Source organism: Thamnophis elegans, chromosome 3 (genome assembly GCF_009769535.1).
Source record: "Thamnophis elegans isolate rThaEle1 chromosome 3, rThaEle1.pri, whole genome shotgun sequence".
Classification (NCBI taxonomy): domain Eukaryota; kingdom Metazoa; phylum Chordata; class Lepidosauria; order Squamata; family Colubridae; genus Thamnophis; species Thamnophis elegans.
The window spans coordinates 77446123-77466825 of NC_045543.1; the positions used below are offsets into that span (position 1 = coordinate 77446123).

General features: G+C 38.2%; 1 protein-coding gene across 1 annotated transcript in view; it reads right to left on the reverse strand.

The window, feature by feature from the left end:
* Positions 1-18236, reverse strand: part of APBA1 (amyloid beta precursor protein binding family A member 1) — a 98704-nt gene extending 80468 nt beyond the window's left edge. Inside the window, exon 1 of the mRNA XM_032212644.1 lies at positions 18146-18236. The gene's annotated coding sequence lies outside the window, so the exon portion shown is untranslated. The remainder of the gene's footprint in view (positions 1-18145) is intronic.
* Between the last annotated feature and the right edge of the window lie 2467 nt (positions 18237-20703).

Sequence of the window (20703 nt, forward strand, 5' to 3'; positions counted from 1 at the left end):
ATGATTCTTCAGCAAATCATTGCAGATGGCTTTTTCCTTTGACTTTGTTTGCCAGGTGGGAAGGTCAAAATGGTGATCACATGACACCAGGACACTGCAACCATTATAAATACATACTGATTGTCAAGAGCCCAAATTTTGATCATGTAACTGGGACAATGCTTCAATGGTTATAAATGCAATGCTCAGTTTTGTAAGTCAGTTTCTTCTGTGCCATTATAACTTTGAATGGTTGCTAAATGAATGTTTGTAAGTAAAGAACTATATAAAAATATATGGTAGTTGTATATAAAAATTAGAAATAGAATCTCCAAAAGTTGATTACAATGATGCAAAAATGCATAACTTTTGCAGAAAAACGCATAACTTATGCAGAAATTATTGTATGCTAAACTGATTTCTAGCAATCTGACACCTATTTTGTGTTGGAAGGCACTCCTTGAAATACTGAAGAACACTAAAGAATACTAAATATTAAATTTCTATGGATAGATGTGGAAGTGATGATTGGCTAGACCAGAGCCAAAAGAAAGTATTTTCATTGATAATCCTATATAGAAAGATAAATTTCTTGACATACATAGAAACATAACTGTAGAATGTAAGAAGCATAAACCAAAGAAACCTGAAACTGTCAAAGTGGAAATGAGGCATACCAAATTAGATGCTTCTAAATCAGTTCTGGGTAATTTGGATGAATGGCATGGCAATGACATTCAAAAAGAAGTTTACTAAGGTTATGCTCTGTTAGAACCCATAAATGACAACACCATATCTGCTAAAATTAGTTGATATTTAGTAAAGATCCATGTCACAAATATATGTATCCCCTACAGGAACAGCGGAGGAAAATATTAAAGAATCCTATTGCAAACTACAAGGATAAATGCAACATCAAAAAACTAGTATCACTAATGCAAAACTTGGAAGAATGGGAATCATAAGAGGATTTGAACTAGATGAACATAATTATATAGGAGAGTATTTAATAAAGTTTTGTGAATAAATTGTTTTATTCATTGCCAACGTCTGTTTTAAGCAGCAACAATACAAATTCCACATATGGACGTTGCTCAGTGGACAACATCAAAATAAAATAGATAACACTATGAGATGGAGAACAATTCAGTCAACAAGTGCATAAGGAAACAATTTTTTTAAAAAAATAATGAAAATTATTATTAAATTATTATTACCTGAAAAGTTAAGCAATGATTTTAAGTAGTAACATATGATTGTAAAAGGTGGACACTGACAAAGAACAAGTCATTTTTAAATGACAGATTCTATAGAATGATTACTAAGAGTATCACAGAATGCAAGAGAAACTAATCAGTCCTAAACTAAAGACAGACCAATCATTTGAGGCAATATGTCGAAAATCTGGGTTTGTGATACAAGTGAATACAGGACTACAACTTATTATATTCAGGAATTTTGGGAAGAGGAGGAGGAAGAGACAGATGACAAGATTAAATAAATTACTGGAATACTTCTTAGTGGAAAATATGAATAATAGCTTTTATAGAAAATGCCAAATTAAGTAATGGGTATACATATATCAATATCAAAACCAACTTCATATTTAAAAAACAAATCTGATACAAAATTACAACTGTTTTTTTATTATAACTTAACAAATCGATTTATACATCCAAAGTTTTAGTTTCTCCTAATTTAAGTAGTACATTATAATATATGATAAAATTATAATTGTATTCATGTTTTTCCCTTTTAAATTTACCAAATTACGTCTGATTCAAATAATGATTTTTAAAGCTAAAACAAATTGCCAAAAATAGTACATATAGCTATCAGGAGTTTTACTCAATTCAGTGGCTATCAGTATCTAATTAACCAGATTAGACAAATCTTGATTAGTTTATATTAGTACGTGTCTCACATTCAGCAGACAATAAACTCTTGATTTAACAGACTAAAGGAGGAAACAGTCACCTGGTATAGCTGAATGTCTTTGAAGTGTTGAGCCAAACAAACTCTCATATAACGCTCATCCCCCTCAAGCCCAAAAACTGAGCTGAAGCCAAGGAGCAATTTCAAACAGTAGACATTTGGTCACTTTTGGCAACTTCAAGTGTAGTGGACCGGCATGCTAAAGACAAGCTTCAACAAAATGAGGATACCAGCCAGAACAATCACCCACTTTTAGGGACTGAGCTGGTCCAAGAGTCAGGGCAACTTCAAGAGCACTGGGAGCTGGGCAGCATCTATTGAATCTTCTGTATCTAGCAGAATCTGTCAATTAAATCCAAATTGTGCTAAACTGAGGTGCATTACATGCTTGGGACTGATAACTCTAGAAGACTGTAAACATGTAAACTTGTAAACTTTGTAAACGTACCTCTCAGGCCACTCTTTGGTCATGAATTACCTAGTTTCTTAGTCTAAACCCGGAGTGTTCAACCTTGGCAATTTTAAGACTTTTGGACTTCAACATCCAGATTTTTCCAGCCAGATATAAGTTGCCAAGCATGCAAATTTTGATCATATGACCATGGGGATGCTGTAAATGCTGTAACAGTTGTTAAAGTCATAAATTACTTTTTTCACTGCTGTTTTAATTTTGAACAGTCACTAAACAACTGTTTGTAAGTTGAGGACTACCCATAGTCAAATGTCAGCAAAATAGAAATCAGGTCAGACCACTACAAAATCCAAAATTAAAATGAGTCCAAGATCCTACATCTTGTACGTGAACAATTTCCAAACGCAAGCACAGGCTGTTTGCTGAAACAACAGACTGACAAATTAATAGTGCATTTTAGGATCCTGCATCTGGGATATGAACAGGATAATCTCTTCTTGCCTAAGCACCATAATTGTTCAGTTTTTGAAATATTTATATTTAGTTTTCCACTCCTCAAATGTATAAACATTTACTTCTCTTTTTAAAGGAGAAAAAATCCTCAAATGTTATGCCCAAGGTATCTTTGCTCCTACTTCTGTAAAATTCTTGTTGTTTATGTAAATGAAAATCATTTTTTTTTCAAACACTTTGCTCTAAACAATTGGATAAATGCATAAAGTGGAAATTCTAGCAAATATGTGGATTTGAAATGGAACAATACAGTACTTTATGCAATGGTCTATTTGCTACCCAAATAAAGCCTATATAAAAAAGATAAAGGTTAAATTTTTTATTTTTTCTATTATTTTCTAAAGTATTCTATTTTAATGTAATTCATTATATTATTTTAAAGATATTAATGAATGTACAAACTAGTTATATATCAATTGTATCACTTTGTATATCAAGCAGCTGTTACATATATTTGTTTAAGAAATATATGAAGTAATGGAGTAACCCTCAGTTTTACTTTCAATCTGTTTACTGTTCAAATCGAACATTTGAAAAACCCACTCTGCTACAAACCTACTGTACTACTCTACCAAAGCAAACTTTCTAGATATATGAACATGCATAATAATAGAAAGAAGTGTGAAGCTAAATATAATTTTCCATGCTAGTTTTCTGCAATGAAAATATTTTTTTGCTAAATATGCATATTTATGTGTTTATAGTTCCAAGAAAGATAGACCATCTAATAATATTACTAAATACAAAAGCTATAGATCATTTGCTCAGTGTCTGTGTTTGTAATCACTTGGCAGATGGTATCAGGAAGAGAACTGCATAAAACAAATTAATGTTGTTTCCTTTACCAGTTTCCACTTCAGTGACCTGGATGTCATTGCTTAAAAGCACCAGCTCAGCTGCTATTCAAAGGTTCTGTAATGCTTCTTACCGCCTGCCCATTCATTACCCTTGAAATGCTAATGCATTCTATGCTTGTGGGGCATCTCTCTGAAACAGCCTACAGAAAGCAATTAGTGAAAAGGTAAATAGAAACAAACAATATAAACAGAATATTTCAGTGAATAATGGCACCTTGAAGTATAAGGTCTTACTTTGCAAGAATACCAGTTGCAATTTTCTTAGGCAAGTCAGAGTACCTCTATCTGCTCCAATGTAAGATATTAAATAGACATAGAGATAAGCTACATTTACATACCATTCAATAAAAAATCTGAGAAGGAAACAGAAAGACCAGAACATATCCAGTGACTAACAGATAAGCAGGGATTCACACCAGACAAATAACCAAGCAGAAAACAATATCCTAATCAAGGCACTACCAAAGAGAAAATCACCCACCCAACAATACCAATATAAACAGGAAACAAATACCACAATCACTAGCACTAATGGTTTTACCTTCCTAAGTAATGAAATTTCTGCAATCAAACAATCAAGCTCAGAGAGGACGCCATATCAAAGAAGAGGCAAGAAGAGACATAGCGAGTATCAGAATCTAGCAAAACTAAGCCAATTTCCTGAACCCCAGAGATAAATCCCCAATCTCCAGGAAAAAAAGCTATGCTGGGTTAGACCTACTAATACTTGGAAAGGAAAACATTAAAAAATTCTAGGCTGTAGTTTTGACTAACTAATTTTAAAAAGCCACAACAAAGTAATTTTGCCTCCACTGTCTTTTGCTTGCCTTGCTTCCAATTTTAAAAAGTTGGATAGTAACTCGTTTTATTCCTACCTAGTTAAGACCTAGTCCATGTTCTTATAACATGTATTGAATGCTTTTGTACATTCTGCTGCAAGACATCTATTTTACTATAGCTAATTCTTTTTTTCATCTTTTCTAATTTATTTCTTCTATTCTGCATTTTTGTTTTTAGAAGAAAAGCTTCTATAACACAGAGAATAATAAACATCAGATATGCACTTAAGAAGCAAACTTAACAAAATATATTTGAATTATTATGTTTCTACCCTTTTGCTCATGAAAATTGCTCAGATTAGACAAACATTATTTTAAATTTAGGAGAAAAATGCCATACAATAAAAACAGAAAACAAATTGAATAAAATGCAAGCAATTGCTAATAAACAGTAAAAAAAAAAAAAAATTCAGGATGATTAAAAAAAAACAGCAAAAATGAAATGTTCCAGAAAAGCTATTTGAGATCTCTGGATAAATGCTGCAATTTACATGATGAGGTAGCCCATTTCATATGACAAACTAACAGTCCACCCTATTTTCTTAAAAATAACCAGAAATGCATCTGAATGAATTATATTCATATCCCTAATTCTCATTTTAAAGCAAAAAATATTATATATTTTCCTTTAAAAGGGCATGTAGAAAAACAAATGTATATGGCATAATTTGCAATACAATAGCAGTGCATGTTTTTATACTCTAATTGATCAGTTATTTTCATGCTTTATTCTATTTTGGGAGACATCTTTATGTAAGTTTTTTTTTCCTTCAAAAAACGTATTTGCATTTTTAAATTTTATATGAAATATCTATGGATGTCTGCTTGCCTGCCTATCCATCTTTTATTTAAATTTTTATTTCAAAAATTAACAATGTTCAAAGCTGTAGCTCGTTGGATAGTTTATAATAAAACAAATAAAAATACAGTCTGAATAAAACATATAATAAAATGCAAAATAATACTATATACGCTAGACAGCTGCAAGATAATCTTTCAAAACCTAAAATTTCACAAAATTATAACTAAATCTGGCAATTAATAAGAGAAATAATGGTAATAGTTGGGTGATCATAATATGAGCCTTTTGTTATGCCTCTTATGGCATATAGCATCTAAATCTCAAAATATACTATGAAACCTTATTTCCCATTTCACTTAAAATTGGGAATAATTATAATTCAGAATCAGCATAGTTTAAACACAACTTCAGATCATGGTTGAAGAACAGAGAAGGAGCTGCACTTATAGGGAAAAAAACATACATGTATTTGATAATCCAATAAAGGCAAAATATCTTTACTGTATCTTAAAATAATTCTGCAGAAGAGCTGAGGTTTCACTTCTCTTTAAGATAAATACTTTTTTTCTCTTATCTAAAGTACAAAATTTATGTGCTATCAATAATTCAGACTGAAAAATTATACTGTACATACCCATACGGACAAACATATATACATACATTTGTAGAATCCATTGACAATATATACACAGATTCCAAATTTTCATCTAGTGGATATACCGGAAATTTTGTGTTCTAGGCCAAAATTGCTGTTAAGGAACTTTGAACACCCACAAAATAAGTCAGATATATAAAAAAGCACCAATTTCCCAGAATGCTGCCATGCCTTTAATATTATTTGAAGACTATAGATATCTTTGGAAATAGATGATGGTACTAGTGCTTTGTGTATTGGTGACTCAGAGGGATTCACATTGGGGATCCCAGACACCTGCCATTAAATGAAAGTATTTTTATCTACTTGCAATTCAAAGGAAAATGCCTTTTGTATTTATCTTTTGCTATCCATAACAACAACATAAATCCATTTTTTCATCACCACTATAAAATCTGCTACATTTAAGTGTAATTGATTAGATGCACTTCTTAATCCTGACAAGTGTGAAATCTTCAGCTGCTATAAGGATACAATGTACAATACATTTAAAAGAGCAGGGATATATTTTCCTGCAAATGCATATCATAATATAGGGAAGAAAGGCTTCCAATTATTTATTAACTGAAATCTACAGCTGTTATGCAAAATAGTGGTTCATGCACATTATAAAATGAAAAATAGAATGGGATGAGAAAATAATTGCCTACTCAAAGATTCTAAAACTAAAGGTAACTAGCAAACCTGGACAAATATAGCATAACATTTCAATTGCAAAGGCTAAGAAATTACCACAGGATTAGCTTAGTCATGGAAGATAAAATTTAAATTATTGTAGATTATGCTTTTATTTACTATGGCCAAATTGTTTGAGATGGGAATACATCTACATGCTCTAGATTTGCATTCTTTAAATATACTGTATATGTGGGATCTTTAGTGTGCTATGAACTTGCTTGTTTTCTTGTAGACGTTACCCAACATTACCCAACATAGGACAAACATGCAGAAGACTGGCAGAATGCATCCATCAACGTCAACTAACAGTCAGACGACACGATGAACATTCTTTAATTTTACAACATATAGACAGATTTAACCATACTTTCAATTGGGAAAATGTGACCATCATAAACTGAGCCAAGTCCAAAAAATACTAGGGAATTTCTAGAAGCCTGCCACTCGGACAAATTAGTCAACAAAAGACATACAGACATTAACAGTATTTATAGGCTAGGCAAAAGAGACAATCAACTAGCCTAAAAGGGAACAAAAAAGTCCAAGCACCTCTCCAACAGCAATCAGCACCCAGTTCTGCATAGATTGACTCCAAGATTAACATTAGACCAGTGGTTGGTTTCAAAATTTTTTACTACTGGCTCTGGGGGCATGGCTTATTTTGTGGGTGTGGCTTGGTGATCATGTGACTGGGTGGGCATGGCCAATTTAACCGCCCATTTTGCCAATTAAACAATACACAGCAGCAATACTTTCCTATTCTAAATACTGCATGAAGGTTTTGTTGTAGATTGTTTTTTTACTAGAGGGGATAGGTTGGCAATGCCACGGGATTTCTGGGAAGTTTTCCTCTGTGTTAGAGGCACAAAAATAACCAAGATGATATAAGATCTCCTGCTGGAGCAGGGGGTTGGACCAAATGACATCTGAGGTCCCTTCCAGCCATGGATTGCTGTGCTTTTCAAAGCATCCCCTGAAGCTGCTTCTAGTGCCAGATTTGTGGTCCTTCCTTCCTGTCCTTTTTCTCTCCCTCCCTCTATCAATCTATCCATATCTCATTCACTTTCCCTTCCCTCTTTCTCCCTTCCCTCCCTCCTTCTCCCTCCCTCCCTCTGGAATGAACTTCTGTTTGGGACATAGGGCCTGCTTTTTGCCTTCTTTAGATTCCGGATGCTTTCCTGATGCCTGGAGAGGGCGAAAGCAGCCTCTCCTGGCCCTCCAGAAGGCTGAAAATTAGTTGGCTGGCACATGCATGCATGCCAGATCTAAGGGCTGCTGAGCTGGCAAATATGGCTCCGCATGCCACCTGTGGCACATGTGCCTTGGTTCACCATCATGGCACTAGGATATAGAGAGCAAACTCTACTCTTTACCAGCAGGAGGGTGGGGATGTAATGAAACATCTGCAAGAAAACAAGCAAGCTCAGAGATCGCCAAGGATCCCTCATTTCAACCCTGATCTACAAATATTCTCCTTCAGTGGAAGATATATATTTGCGATCTAATTGTAGAATGGGTGTGTTGACTGATTTGGGGGTGTAAGTTGAGGGTGTTAAGGGTAAAGCCCAACTGAGTGATTTTCCAATAGTGGACCTTGGGTATTGGTTATTTTGTTATTTTATTACTATTTTACTATTGTGGTTAATTGAGGCATGTACATTATCAAATTCATAGTGAGGTAAGAATGAGTCGCTCCTGGCAAGAGGATGGATGTTGTAGTATTGTCAGGTAAAGGAAGATATGGGGGATGGCACTTAGTAGACTGTTCCAAGAAACTCCCAAACTTGTGGCAAATTCAGCTTTCAATTGAGATGCTCTACCTTGTGGACCAGTTAGCCAAAGGACTTTGTCACTACCAATCAGCCAACCAGCCTTTTCTAGTCTGCTTCAGATGCATAATGGATCCACTTCTAGTGACTCTTTCAGAATTTCCATATGCTTAGTGGCCTTATTCAAGATGACAATGAGGGTGCTTACCACAAGGAAGTAGAGGGTTTGGTGAACTGATGTAACAAAAACAGCCTCATTTTAAACGTAGAAAAAACTGAAGCGACCATTGACAATTTCAGAAAAGGCAGGTACAATCACACACCTCTGTGCATTAATGATTAACCTGTGGATATGGTTAGCAACATCAAGTTCCTGGGTGTGTAGCTAACAAGTAGGCTAGCTTGGATGCTGAACAGTGAGGCACTAGTGAAGCCAACACAGCACTACCTGCATGAGAAAAGTACATTTTTCTTCCCCTATCTTTCTCACTTTCTATAGAGGATGATCGAGAGCATCCTGTCATATTGCATTACTGTCTCGTTTGGAAGCATTACTGCTTCAGATAGGAAGGCGATGAAGAAAGTGGTGAGGATGGCAGAAAAGATAATTTTGTAGTTCACTTTCTTCTATACAGGACATAACATACCGTATTTTTCAGAGTATAAGACGCACCTTTTTCCGTCAAAAAAGAGGCAGAAAATCTGGATGCATCTTATACACTGAATACAGTATTATTTGCCTCCTGAAATCCCCCCCCCTTCACCAAAATGGCTGTACAGCCTTTAGGAGTGTTCCTGGGGGCTGGGGAGGGTAGAAAAGAGTGAAAAATGGGCTGTTTTTTGCTCAATCCCCCCCCCGCCCTCAGGAGCACTCTATAAGCTGTTTTTGGGAGGTCTGCAAAGTGCAAAAACTTTTTTAAATTCTTTTTTTAATTTGCCTCTTCAAAATCTTGGTGTGTCTTATACTCCGAAAAATACAGTATAAGCAATGCTTGAGCAGGGTCCACAGGATTGTCTGGGACGCTACACATCTTCATGACTTGTTTCCCTTGTTACCTTCTGGAAATAGACTCTGTGATATCCGAAGCAGAACATCCAGATTCACCCACAGTTTTGAGTTCCATATAGCATCAACCTTGTGAACTTACATGTTTCAACGGGGTGCAGGCAAACCAAGAGATGTGAAGATGAGCCTCCTGCAGCAGGCCGCTGATTTCAGCCCATTGACTCACAGCTTTCCTGCAGCTCACCTGATGCATCTGGATCGCCTGCCTTCCCCTCTGCATCTCTGCCTCTGTCTACTGCCAGTGCCGCCATGCAAAGACAAGCCTCCTATGGCCGGTCGCTGCTCCCAACCCACCAACTCTTGGGTTTCCAGCTGCCCGTGTGGTGCGTCCAGCCCCTGCCTGCTGCTTGGACAGGTAATTAACTCACATGCGCTGCATGCATGTGTGCGACTGCTGCCTGACACCATTGGACCACACGTGCTTGCTACCTCCTGTGCTGGCTAGGCCCACCCCCTTCACTAGGGCTTATTTTGGGGGTAGGGCTTATATTAGGCTCATGCTTAAAATCAGGCTTGGATTTATTTTTGGGAAAACATGGTACATGTGAATATGTGTGTTATGTATGGGTATGGGTAGGTATATACTTTCTTTTGAAAGCAGGCAACAGAATTTCATTTTTAATATGGGCCAGTTTGCTCTCAGTAAAAAATGACAATAAAGTCTATATTATCTATCCTATCAATTCCCAAATCTTGAGAATATATATCATCAACTCTGAGAGCTTATAAATCTTTTGATATATGCAGTTCAAGAAATTGAAATAGTAGAAATTAAAATGTGTGCTTCTGACTCGAAGTCTGTGCAGGTCTGACAGTTTGATTGTGTATCTGTGATAGACTGCTCCCCACACACCTGTATATTTTGCGTGCTTATGCCTTTCACCCACTTTGAACATAATATGTGTGCAATTATCCCTTTACATGACTGGGAATATGAGTGATGTAAAATGAACTATGTACTGTATGTTTAGGTGCCATGGGGGTGGACAAAATTGACATGAGTAGTTTAGTATCTCCATTGGTAGTTCAATTTTAGGCAAATTCTAATTGCTCTTCAACATTACCTGGCAGATACACACCTCTTCTGTTTAGACCAGGGCAGCATCAACTTGTGGCATTGATTGCTCTGCTACAAAGTTTTAAAGTTCAACATGTAGAATATAAGCCATTTGGGGGGAAATGCAGAAATTCTAGGGATGTTCTTTATCACTGTAGAATAGCATAACAGAAGCTTGAAAGCTTCTCAGAGAAGCACTTTTAACAAACAAAATCAAGGGTTATTTTGATCCCCCCCCCCTCACACTTTATCAGGACTGAACTACAAGGTGCACTTTCTTTTATGGAAGCCTGGATTAGTTACTGATAAATTTCAAATCACAATTTAAAATTTTAAGCCCTCCATGACTTGGCACCTAGGTATCTTACATGTCTAATTCTATTACACTGGTTCAATTATTAAATATGGGTAGTCCTCGACTTACAACCATTCTTTTGGTGACTGAAGTTACAACAGAACTGAAAAAATGACTTATGACCATTTTTCGCACTTAAGACCGTTGCAGCATGCTCATAGTCATGTGATCAAAATCCAGATGCTTGGGAACTGACTCATGTTTATGATATTCGAAGTGTCCCAGGGTCATTTGATGATCATTTTTTGCAACCATCTGACAAGCAAAGTCAATGGGGAAGCCAGATGCACTTAGCAACAGTGTTACTAATTTAACAATTGCAGTGATTCACTTAACCATGCAGTAAGAAAGATCGTAAAAGGGGGCAAAACTCATTTAATAACTGTCTCACTTAGCAATAGAAATTTGGAGCTCAATTATGATCATAAGTTGAGAACTGCCGGCATTGAGGGAATAAAGGCTATTGGTTACACACTTCCAGAAAGGAAGAACTGCCAAAGACAGACAGCAAGCTTCCCTATATAGTGGTGGCATCTTTGCTTTGGAATGGCCTCCCATTTAAAAATTAGACTCCCCTCCTCCCTAGTGGTCTTTAGGAAGCTATTAAAAACTAAATTATTGTAAAGAGCATTTTCATGATTTGTTGACTTAATTTATTGCACCATTTTTATTGTTTCATTCTCTTTTACTTATTGTCATTTGTGTTGGCATTATATGGAGATGTTTAAATGGTCATTTTGCTATATTCATTGTAAGCTGCCAAGAGTTGATTGATTCTGGTGGGTATGAATCCAATAAGTAAATAAAGAATAAATAAAACAAACTTGACTTGGCTCCAAGAAAAAGCAACACCCAGGTCAAAGACATCCATAATAAATGTGCAAATTATTTGTAGTAGGATTTAAAATTGCTGATTTAGAAATTCCTAACCAAAAAGTTACATTTCTGCCTAGGTCCATCTCAGGAAGATTCTTTAAAAAGCCAAACTAATTTAAAGCCAATTATTCAAAGTTGACAATATATTTTTCCACAGAGGAACTTATGGTCAGTGTTCACCAAGTAGAAGAGCTTCATTAAAGAAATGTAAGAAGCCACTAGTCACCTACATGTCACAGATACTATTTTACTATTCCTCTCAGTTATTCCTTAGCTAATTAAGTCCACCTTACTACTTAAATAAGTGCTTATATCTCTTATTGTCTGATTAACAAAGCTAAATACTAAAATAATTTATTTTGGATGGGTTCCCTAGCACACTTGATCATTATATGTAAGAAAAAGAGGGTCGTGAAAATATTTAAAAACCCCTGGCATCCTGGACCTAAATTGTTTCAACTCCACCCTCAAAACGACACTATAGAGCACTGCACACCAAGACAACTAGACACAAGAACAGGTTTTCCCCGAATGCCATCACTCTGCTAAACAAATAATTCCCTCACCACTGCCAAACCATTCACTAAGGCTGCATTGCTATTACTATTTTCATCGTTCCTATCGCCCATCTCCTGCCACTTATGACTGCAGGATTGTAACTTTGTTGCTTGTATCCTTATGATTTATATTGATATTGATTGTTTCCCGATTGCTTATTTGTACCCTATGATTCTTGACGAATGTACATTGTCTTTTTATGTACACTGAGAGCATATGCACCAAAGACAAATTTCTTGTGTGTCCAATCACACACGGCCAATAACACATTCTATTCTGTTCTGTTCTGTTCTATTGTAGTAAATAACTAAATACATATTTTTCAAATGATTTTTCCTATTATGGATGTTTATGCTTGTGGGTCTGTACATCTACAATCTAGAGAGATCAGAATCAATAGACACTTAAACCTGCAATGCAGCAATATTACTGATATAAAAAATGGGCAATATGATAGGCAATATGAGAAAAATGTGTCAGTTTCTCAAGGAAGCAGTATGTTTTTTAGAGTTGCGTCCTCCTGGTTATCTTTTCAGTTTATATTCAACTGGTCATTCTACGAATATGTTTCTTTCACTACTTCTCTACAATGCTAGCTTCGCATTTGACAGAAGGCAAAACAACAGTCAAAGACATTACTCTTAAATGAAGCCAAATCCATTAGGGCTAAATAAAAATGTAGCTCCAAGCTAGAATAGTACTATGCCTCTATGAATTACAGGACAGATACTCTATGTGGTTTCACTATTCTTATTTAGCAGCCCTTTGAATTTCAGATCTTATGTCCCCTTCTAAAAATTTGCAACCTATATACAGCTATTTTATAGACACCATAATAGTGGTGTTAATGTTTTATGAATTTATATCTATAACGATTTATAGCAGCAAATAACTGGCAGCACTTTACTTGAGAAAATGGAAATGTTAGTGCATAACAAGACTTGAATGTAAAAAAAAGTACCATGGTGGGTACCATGAAAGTCACACCATAGTAGTTGCAGCTTCCCTTTCTCTCCAGCTGGTGCAGCAACTATTTTTTCAATAATCATGGTTTTCTTTTTGTTAATAAAATAAAAAGAGAGACATAGACTGATAGACTAACAGATCAGAGCCACCGTAGTTTATCCCTTTCCCAACTCCAAAAAGTAAGAGTGAGTGAATGAGTGAGTGTGTGTGTGTGGAGAAGGGCTAACTCAAAAGCATTAGAGACATTGTTGAAGGTGTAGATATGATTGTTTAACTATGAACCATCTAGATGCACATGATGAGGGGTACTGATGATAAGCACAACCTAAGCTACAGATTGTCAAAAATATAATTTCATTTATTATCTCAATTCCACTGATATCCTAATGCAGCAACAATATGATTGTGTAGCATGCAAATCAGATAAGGAATTTAAGTTATTCACTGAACAATTCATAATTGAAAGCTTGAATATGAAATATGTGTCTTACTGTCTTAGGAAGAAACTAATTCAACAAGTGATTCTTTTTTCATATTTACTGGATTCCTCAGAGTATGGTTAAATATCTTATTATTAACTGTATTATGTTAATGTGCAAAGGGACATTTTCTCATATTATATGGACTTGTGCTTCTGTTGCCCTCAAACCTATCAGGCTCTTTATGGAGCAAAATAAACTCATATTTCACCCCTCCAAGACTCAACTACTGTACATCAATAGGGATCAAATTGCTGAGGGGAGGCATGGTCTCCTTAAGAGTTGGTACATGACTTGGGGATCTTAGATTATTTTACTGTTTAAGCAAAAGTGAAGGGCTGTTTCTGAGTTTTGGCTGAGGCAACTACTCAATTTTGGTATATCTCAGGATACTCTTAATGATTATTGTAATGCGCTCCATATGGGGCAGTCTTTCAAGACAAATCTGGAAACAGTACCTACAAGCAGCTTTTGATTTATGACACTTAGGACTGGAACTTCCATCGGGAAGTAATGCAGCTGTTAAGTGAATTGTGCCTAATTCTACAACCTTTTCTGTAGGAAGTTGTGTAACAAACCACCACAGTGCCTGCAGTTAAGCAAATCCGGCTCCTCCCACTGATTTTGCTCGTCAGAAAATCCGTGGGAAGCCCACAAATGGTGATTAACTGACCATGGGATGCTACAATCGTTGTAAATATATGCTAGTTGTCTAAATTCTGATCACTTTACTTCATGTTGCAATTTGCAGGTTGTGATGGCTGCAAGTTTGAGTAAGTCACTTTTTTAGCTGCTGTTGTAACTTCAAATGGTGATTAAACAAATGTAAATCGAGACCATTCTGTAATTCAGAATGCAACAGTGAGATTGTTGGCTGGTTAATCCAGCCATTGCAGGGTAACACTTCTTCTGAAGTCACTATAGTAACTATTAATCAGCTTCCAGACCAATTTTGAACTGCTGGTAGCTAGCTCTAAAGTACTACATGGTGTTACACCAGCTTAAACCACACACTGCTTTGTCAGAACTAAATCTGCTCATTGGTGAAAATAACTTGGCAAGACTCATTAAGAGTTCTATCCCCAGATGAAGTGAGAATAATATGGACAGGAATGATAAGTCTTCTTCTGTGATGGCCCCCACACTTTTACCCCAGAGGTCCGTAAAGCATCTTCCCTCATACTTTCTAGATCTTTAAGAGCAATTTTATTTCACTAAACCTTCAATCTTAGTTAAGTTTAATTCACCTTGGGGAAGGGTTGATTTATTATTTAATTTCTTATTAACAGACTTGTGTACTAGTTGTTTTATGTTCTTACAATTTCATTTATTATTATTGCTGCTTTTAGCATTTTAATGTATTGTAAACTACTCAGGATCTTTTGTTTTGGATGGGCTGGCTATGAAAACTGTTAAATAGATGAATAAAATATTTTCTGGCTTTTGTTTGAAACATTAAGCTTTGTATTATATTATTAAAATCAATACAATTTATTAAAATGTCAACATACCTTTGAATTATATACCTCAAATTTGGAACAATTATATGAATAATGAAGGAGACTGTCCATAGGAAAAGAGTAAAAAGTATCACTCTTTAATGTTGAAAAGAGCACAACTCCAAATTTTCTATCTTGGATTACTAATAGATATTTGCTTTCTATTTATCAGTTGGCTCTTTAAATCTATTGATTTAATGAAAAGACTGATCAATATTATTTTGTGTAGACAGGGTTTAATTATGTATTTTAAAACTAGGTTAATGATTTATCATTTGCAAACCAATGGTCTTGTTATTTCTTCTATTTTTTTCTTTTTCCATATATTTAAGAAAGATATTTTTTAATTGTCTGGTTTTTTTATTCAGCAAAATCACAAAATATTTAACGGTTATAAACAGAAACATAGTAGGTGAAGCTCTTTCAAATATGGTATTTTCACAAAGACTTTAATTTGCTGGATTTCTGCTAGTCACTCAGCTAGTGAAGGCAAGCTCAAGCAATACAAAATAAGCTAATAAGCTTGCTAACTGCTTTCTCTTGCCTTCTTTAATTCTGTGACCTCTGGATTGGTCATAGCAGCTGGAGAATTATAGGATTTTCTCCAACATACCTGGAAAGCATCAACTGAAGAATGCTGATCTACTAATTCACAAAACATCTAAATCCTGATATATGAAGGACAGATTGAGAGAAGCATATGCAAATATACACACACAAAATAAAATGGTAAATATTATTGTGCTGCATTCATTTTCAGAAAACCATTGGCAGATAACTCTTTTAAAACAGTTGTGATAGAGTTCTTATACACTAATCACAAACCTAAAACATATCCTGATTAAAATACAATCAAGCCTTAAATAAGACTACAAACCTCAAATAAGGTCAGTCATAGAAAGAAAATAATCTATAGGATCTAACTGTACCTTTATCCTTATGCACACTTACTCAAAAATAAGTCCTGTGTTTACAGAACATACAGCAAGTAGATGTGATTAAGACTGCAGCTATCCAGCACAAGTCTATACATTTTTATTCAAAAATAAGTAGTGCTGTGTCCAATGGGCTTTAGTCCCAGGAAAGCATATGTAGTGTTTCAGCTCCATTTCCTATGTTGTGGAATGAAGCAGCAAGCACATCATACAAATCTGGATTGATATGAAAAAAATAAAATCACACCACTAAAATATGTTTAGCACCTTTTTTTCAATTTCTTAATCTCAGATAAATATGACAGTGTGGCATATATGCCTTTACAAGGTGAGCAGCAAAAGGTACAAACATTGGGGGAAATGTCTCATTTTCATAGCAGTACAGGAGAATATTAAGGTTCCATGAAAAAGATGGCATACAGTTGCTATTACAGGAGTTTATGAAATATATAAACAAACATATGTCCAAAAGTCTACTGATGGATAAGCACATATTTTCTTGGATCCGTATCTCAATAATGAGGTGCATCCTTCAAGGTTAAGAGATTTATGCTACTTAATTGATTTACTCCTTTATAGTTATTTATACCTAATTTGCAATATCAGTGAGGAAAGGGTTAAGATAAGATTTTTGTTAATTCTTTGCAATAGTTGAAGTTCATATGGCACTTTAAAATTTTTAATTTTCACTGGAGAAAGAGTGCTAAATTCATCTTCTCAATTAGCCTTGGAGAAAAATGAGAAAGCATTGAAGGAAGCTTCTAGTCAGTTCCCAGGTACTTAATTTAGCACCTCAGCAGTAAAATAAATGGTCAAATACTCAATCACAGCCACCTCCACAAGAAATAGGTTAAATGCATGCATGCATGCATGCATGCATGCATACACATACACACACACACACACACTGTATCAGCCTAACAGTTAATAAAAAAGAAGTACTGTGCTGCACTACGATATATGTTCAAATGCCGTTTTTTAAGAAAGAGGGCAGGCCAAGGCACTTTCTGTCCCCTGAAGGGGCAAATGTCAGCAGGTACACTCTCTGCAAGTCAGCATGTCGATAGTGATAAATACGACCAAGAACCCAAGCAGATGGCAGGAGGAGGAGGAGGAGGAGGAAGGTGGTCCTCTAGGAAGCAGGAGATATAGGAGAACCAGCAGCGCCCCCTTCAGAAAAAAAAATACCCCTCAGGACCTCCTCCCCATTTACCATGTGTAAGTAAATACCCTGTTGCGATTTGCCACTCCCCACCTCTCTCCCTACTACACGTAGAAACCCAAGCAACCGCGCGCACCTTCCGCCCACCGAGCGAGCTTCGTCTCGACCACCTTTCCGAATAAACACGCACGTCATTCACCGCCTCGGTTTTCCACCGCAGGCAGACGAAGTCCCCCCCCCTCGCCTCGCCATCCCCAAGGCAGCTTTTTCCTTCCTTCCTTCCTTCTTTCACCCCCGAATCCTCACAACGTCCCCTCACCGTCACCGCCTCCCTCACAAGTTCCAAGCGCTCGCCCGGGACTGCCCGACTGTTGAATCCGGCGGCCGCCCGTCCTTCTCGTTCCTTTCTCTTGTCGCATCAAGTTGGGAAGGAGGGGAAAGAGCGAGCCTGTGGCTCCACGGACGGCGGAACCGGCGGGGGGGAGGAGTAGTAGGATTCTGTGGAAAGCGACTCTACCCCGTTCACACAGGTTAGATGACACGCAATGTGGCGCGTGCACCTCCTCCTCCGCTCCGCCAGGGCCTCTCGCTCGATAAGTCGCGGCGGATCCGGGCGGGCTTTTCCGCCCCTCGCGCTCGGCCGCCGGCTTCAGCAAACCTTGCGGGGTGATTTTTCTGCCTCCTCGGCTGCAAGGAGCTCCGGGCATCCCGCCCCATCCCCCACGCAGACGGCAGCCGCCGCCTTTTCCCTACCTTCCTCTCTCCGCGCCTTTGCGCCAAAGCCACGCGCGACGCACAGTAGCCGCAGCGGGTCTGGCTGGGATGCGGATGGCGGGAGCGGCGGCAGCAGCAGCAGCAGCAGCAGCAACGCAGTGGCAGGCAGGAAACCTGGGAAGCCGCTTTCCTTTCAGCCGCTAGTCCGGCCTCCCACTCCACCATCTTCCTCCGCCTCTTCTCGCTCCTCCTCGGCTCAGCCCGGCAGCCATCCGCGACAGCGCCTCTTTCTGCCCCCGCCTCCCGCGCCTCCTTCAGCCCGCCTCCGAAGGTCCCCCGTGACTCCGGTGTGGCGGTCAGGCCCGCAAGCTGGCCGGTGGGCGCTTCGCTTAGAGCGGCGCCACGAAAACGGGAGGAGCGGCCTGAGGGCTTTTTTTTCCTCAGGCGGCGGAGGTGGCGTTTTTGTCCACGGGAGGGAAGGAATGCAAACCTCTGACCCGCCGGTCTCTCTTCGGATGTTGAAAAAGAAGCGGGTCTCTTATTGTTGCTTCGGTTGCTGGGTTGCAAGCCTAGATAGGTCTGAAGTAACGAATTTCTCTGAGGATGTGCAGAGGCCACTTCCCTATCTCTGAGTATACACTAAGGTTACAGGGTTACAGGTACTTTTCTGTTTCCAACTATTCATTTAATGGCCGAAGTTACAAGGGCACTGGGAAAAAATGATTTATGCAAGGACTTTCCACACTGAGAGTGAAATGTTACATGTATGAACCAATAGCCAAGCATATGAATGTTGATGTGATCATGGGGTTGTGTAAAAAATAAGCATAAATGATTTTTCACACAACTGTTGCAGCATACCCCTCGTCACATCAACATTCAGATGCTTGGCAACTGGTTCATACAGGTATTGGAAGAAATGTCCTTCTGGGTTCAGCTCCAAGTGGGGAAAAAGACACTGGAGACATGGAGGCTGCTTGGAAAGATGGTTTAATGATGGACAGGACCACATGGCTTGAGTCCTGAACAAAAAAGGTGATCACATGGTTCAGTGTTGGAGAAACAGAAGGAAGGACTGAGATGCTGAAAGTCCCTGGTTTTACACCCTCTCTGGCCTTTGATCTTGAGCTTGTATTCTGATTGGTTGTCAGACTCCCATGGGACCCTGCAGGGGCAACTCTCTAGGCTGCGTTTTGAATCCAGGTTTGAGTTGAGTTCTCAGATGCCATACAGGGAGTTGGGTAAAGGGCCAATATTATCATTCCTTAATCCCATCACTCTGGAGCTGAAGGGGATAACTCTTTTATTATGTAAAGGGATGGTTTGGCCTTTTTAATGGCCCATTGACAAAAAAAGGGGAGGAGGCAGGAAACTGCAAGCAGCTATTCTGTCTTTTAAAACATGTTTCCTTCTTTTCACATCCAGAGAAACATTCTGCCTTTTCAATATTTCCTAGGATATTTCATTTTTTCTGGGAGGGCTGGGTGATAACTTCCTACACAGGTAATCCTCAAATAATGACAATTCATTTAGCGATTGGTGGAAGTTACGTGACAAGCACCCCTAGTGGTTACGATCAAGTCCCGAAATTATGAATGTTGCAACACTATGGCACTATCTGAATTACCACGGAGGCACTTTAACATTCACCCTATTCCCCCCCCCTCACATTTCCACACAACTGTTTCCCCCTCCTATCCTGCTGTGCAGAACTCACCTTGCAAAGATCTGTCTTCTCTCTGCAGTTGTTTCTTTGCCTTTGAGGGAAAGGAGAGTAGGACGATTTTCTTTCCAGCCTACTGGTCGGCTTGCAAATGCTTTTCGTGCCAAGAGTGAAATGTTCTTGGGGGGGGAGGGGCATGATCTCGTGTGATTTCAGGAACCCATTCTCTGCAAAAGTAGATGGTTGCCTGCAGTCACGCAAGATCACAGCCCCCAGAATATTTCACTCTTGGCGCGAAAAGCACTTGCAAGCTGACCAGCAGGCTGGAAAGCAAAGTTGCATTGCTTCCAACTTACTGGTCGGCTTGTAAATGCTTTTCACATGGAGAGTAAAAGGTTCTGGAGGCTGTGATCTCGCATGACTCCAGGCACCCATCTGCTTTTGCAGAGAATGGGTGCCTGAAGCTGCATGAGATCATGCCCCCCCCCCCGAACATTTCACTCCCAGTGCAAAAAAGCATTTGCAAGGCAACTGGTAGGCTGGAAAGGAAATCGTCCTACTCTCCTCTCCCTCAAAAATAAAGACACCGCAGAAGAGAGGAGACAGATCTTTGCATGGTAAGCAAGTCAGGCACGGCAGGATGGGAGGAGGGAAACAGTATCTCAGGGGGTCAGGGAGGCCTGTTCCATCACTAGCCCCCACCAACCCCCCGGTCTTCCCCCACCCCAGAGATACCTCATGTGCACTTAATGATCCATGCATTCAATTTGCAAATGCAGGGGCAAAAGCAGGGATTTTCCAGTTATGTGATTCATTCCTATGAATCCTCGAATTACGAATGTAATTGGCAGGCTCCATTACATTTGTTACTTGAGGATTACCTTGAGGATGACGGTTGTAGTGTCCAAGGGTCATGTGATCACCTTTTGTGACC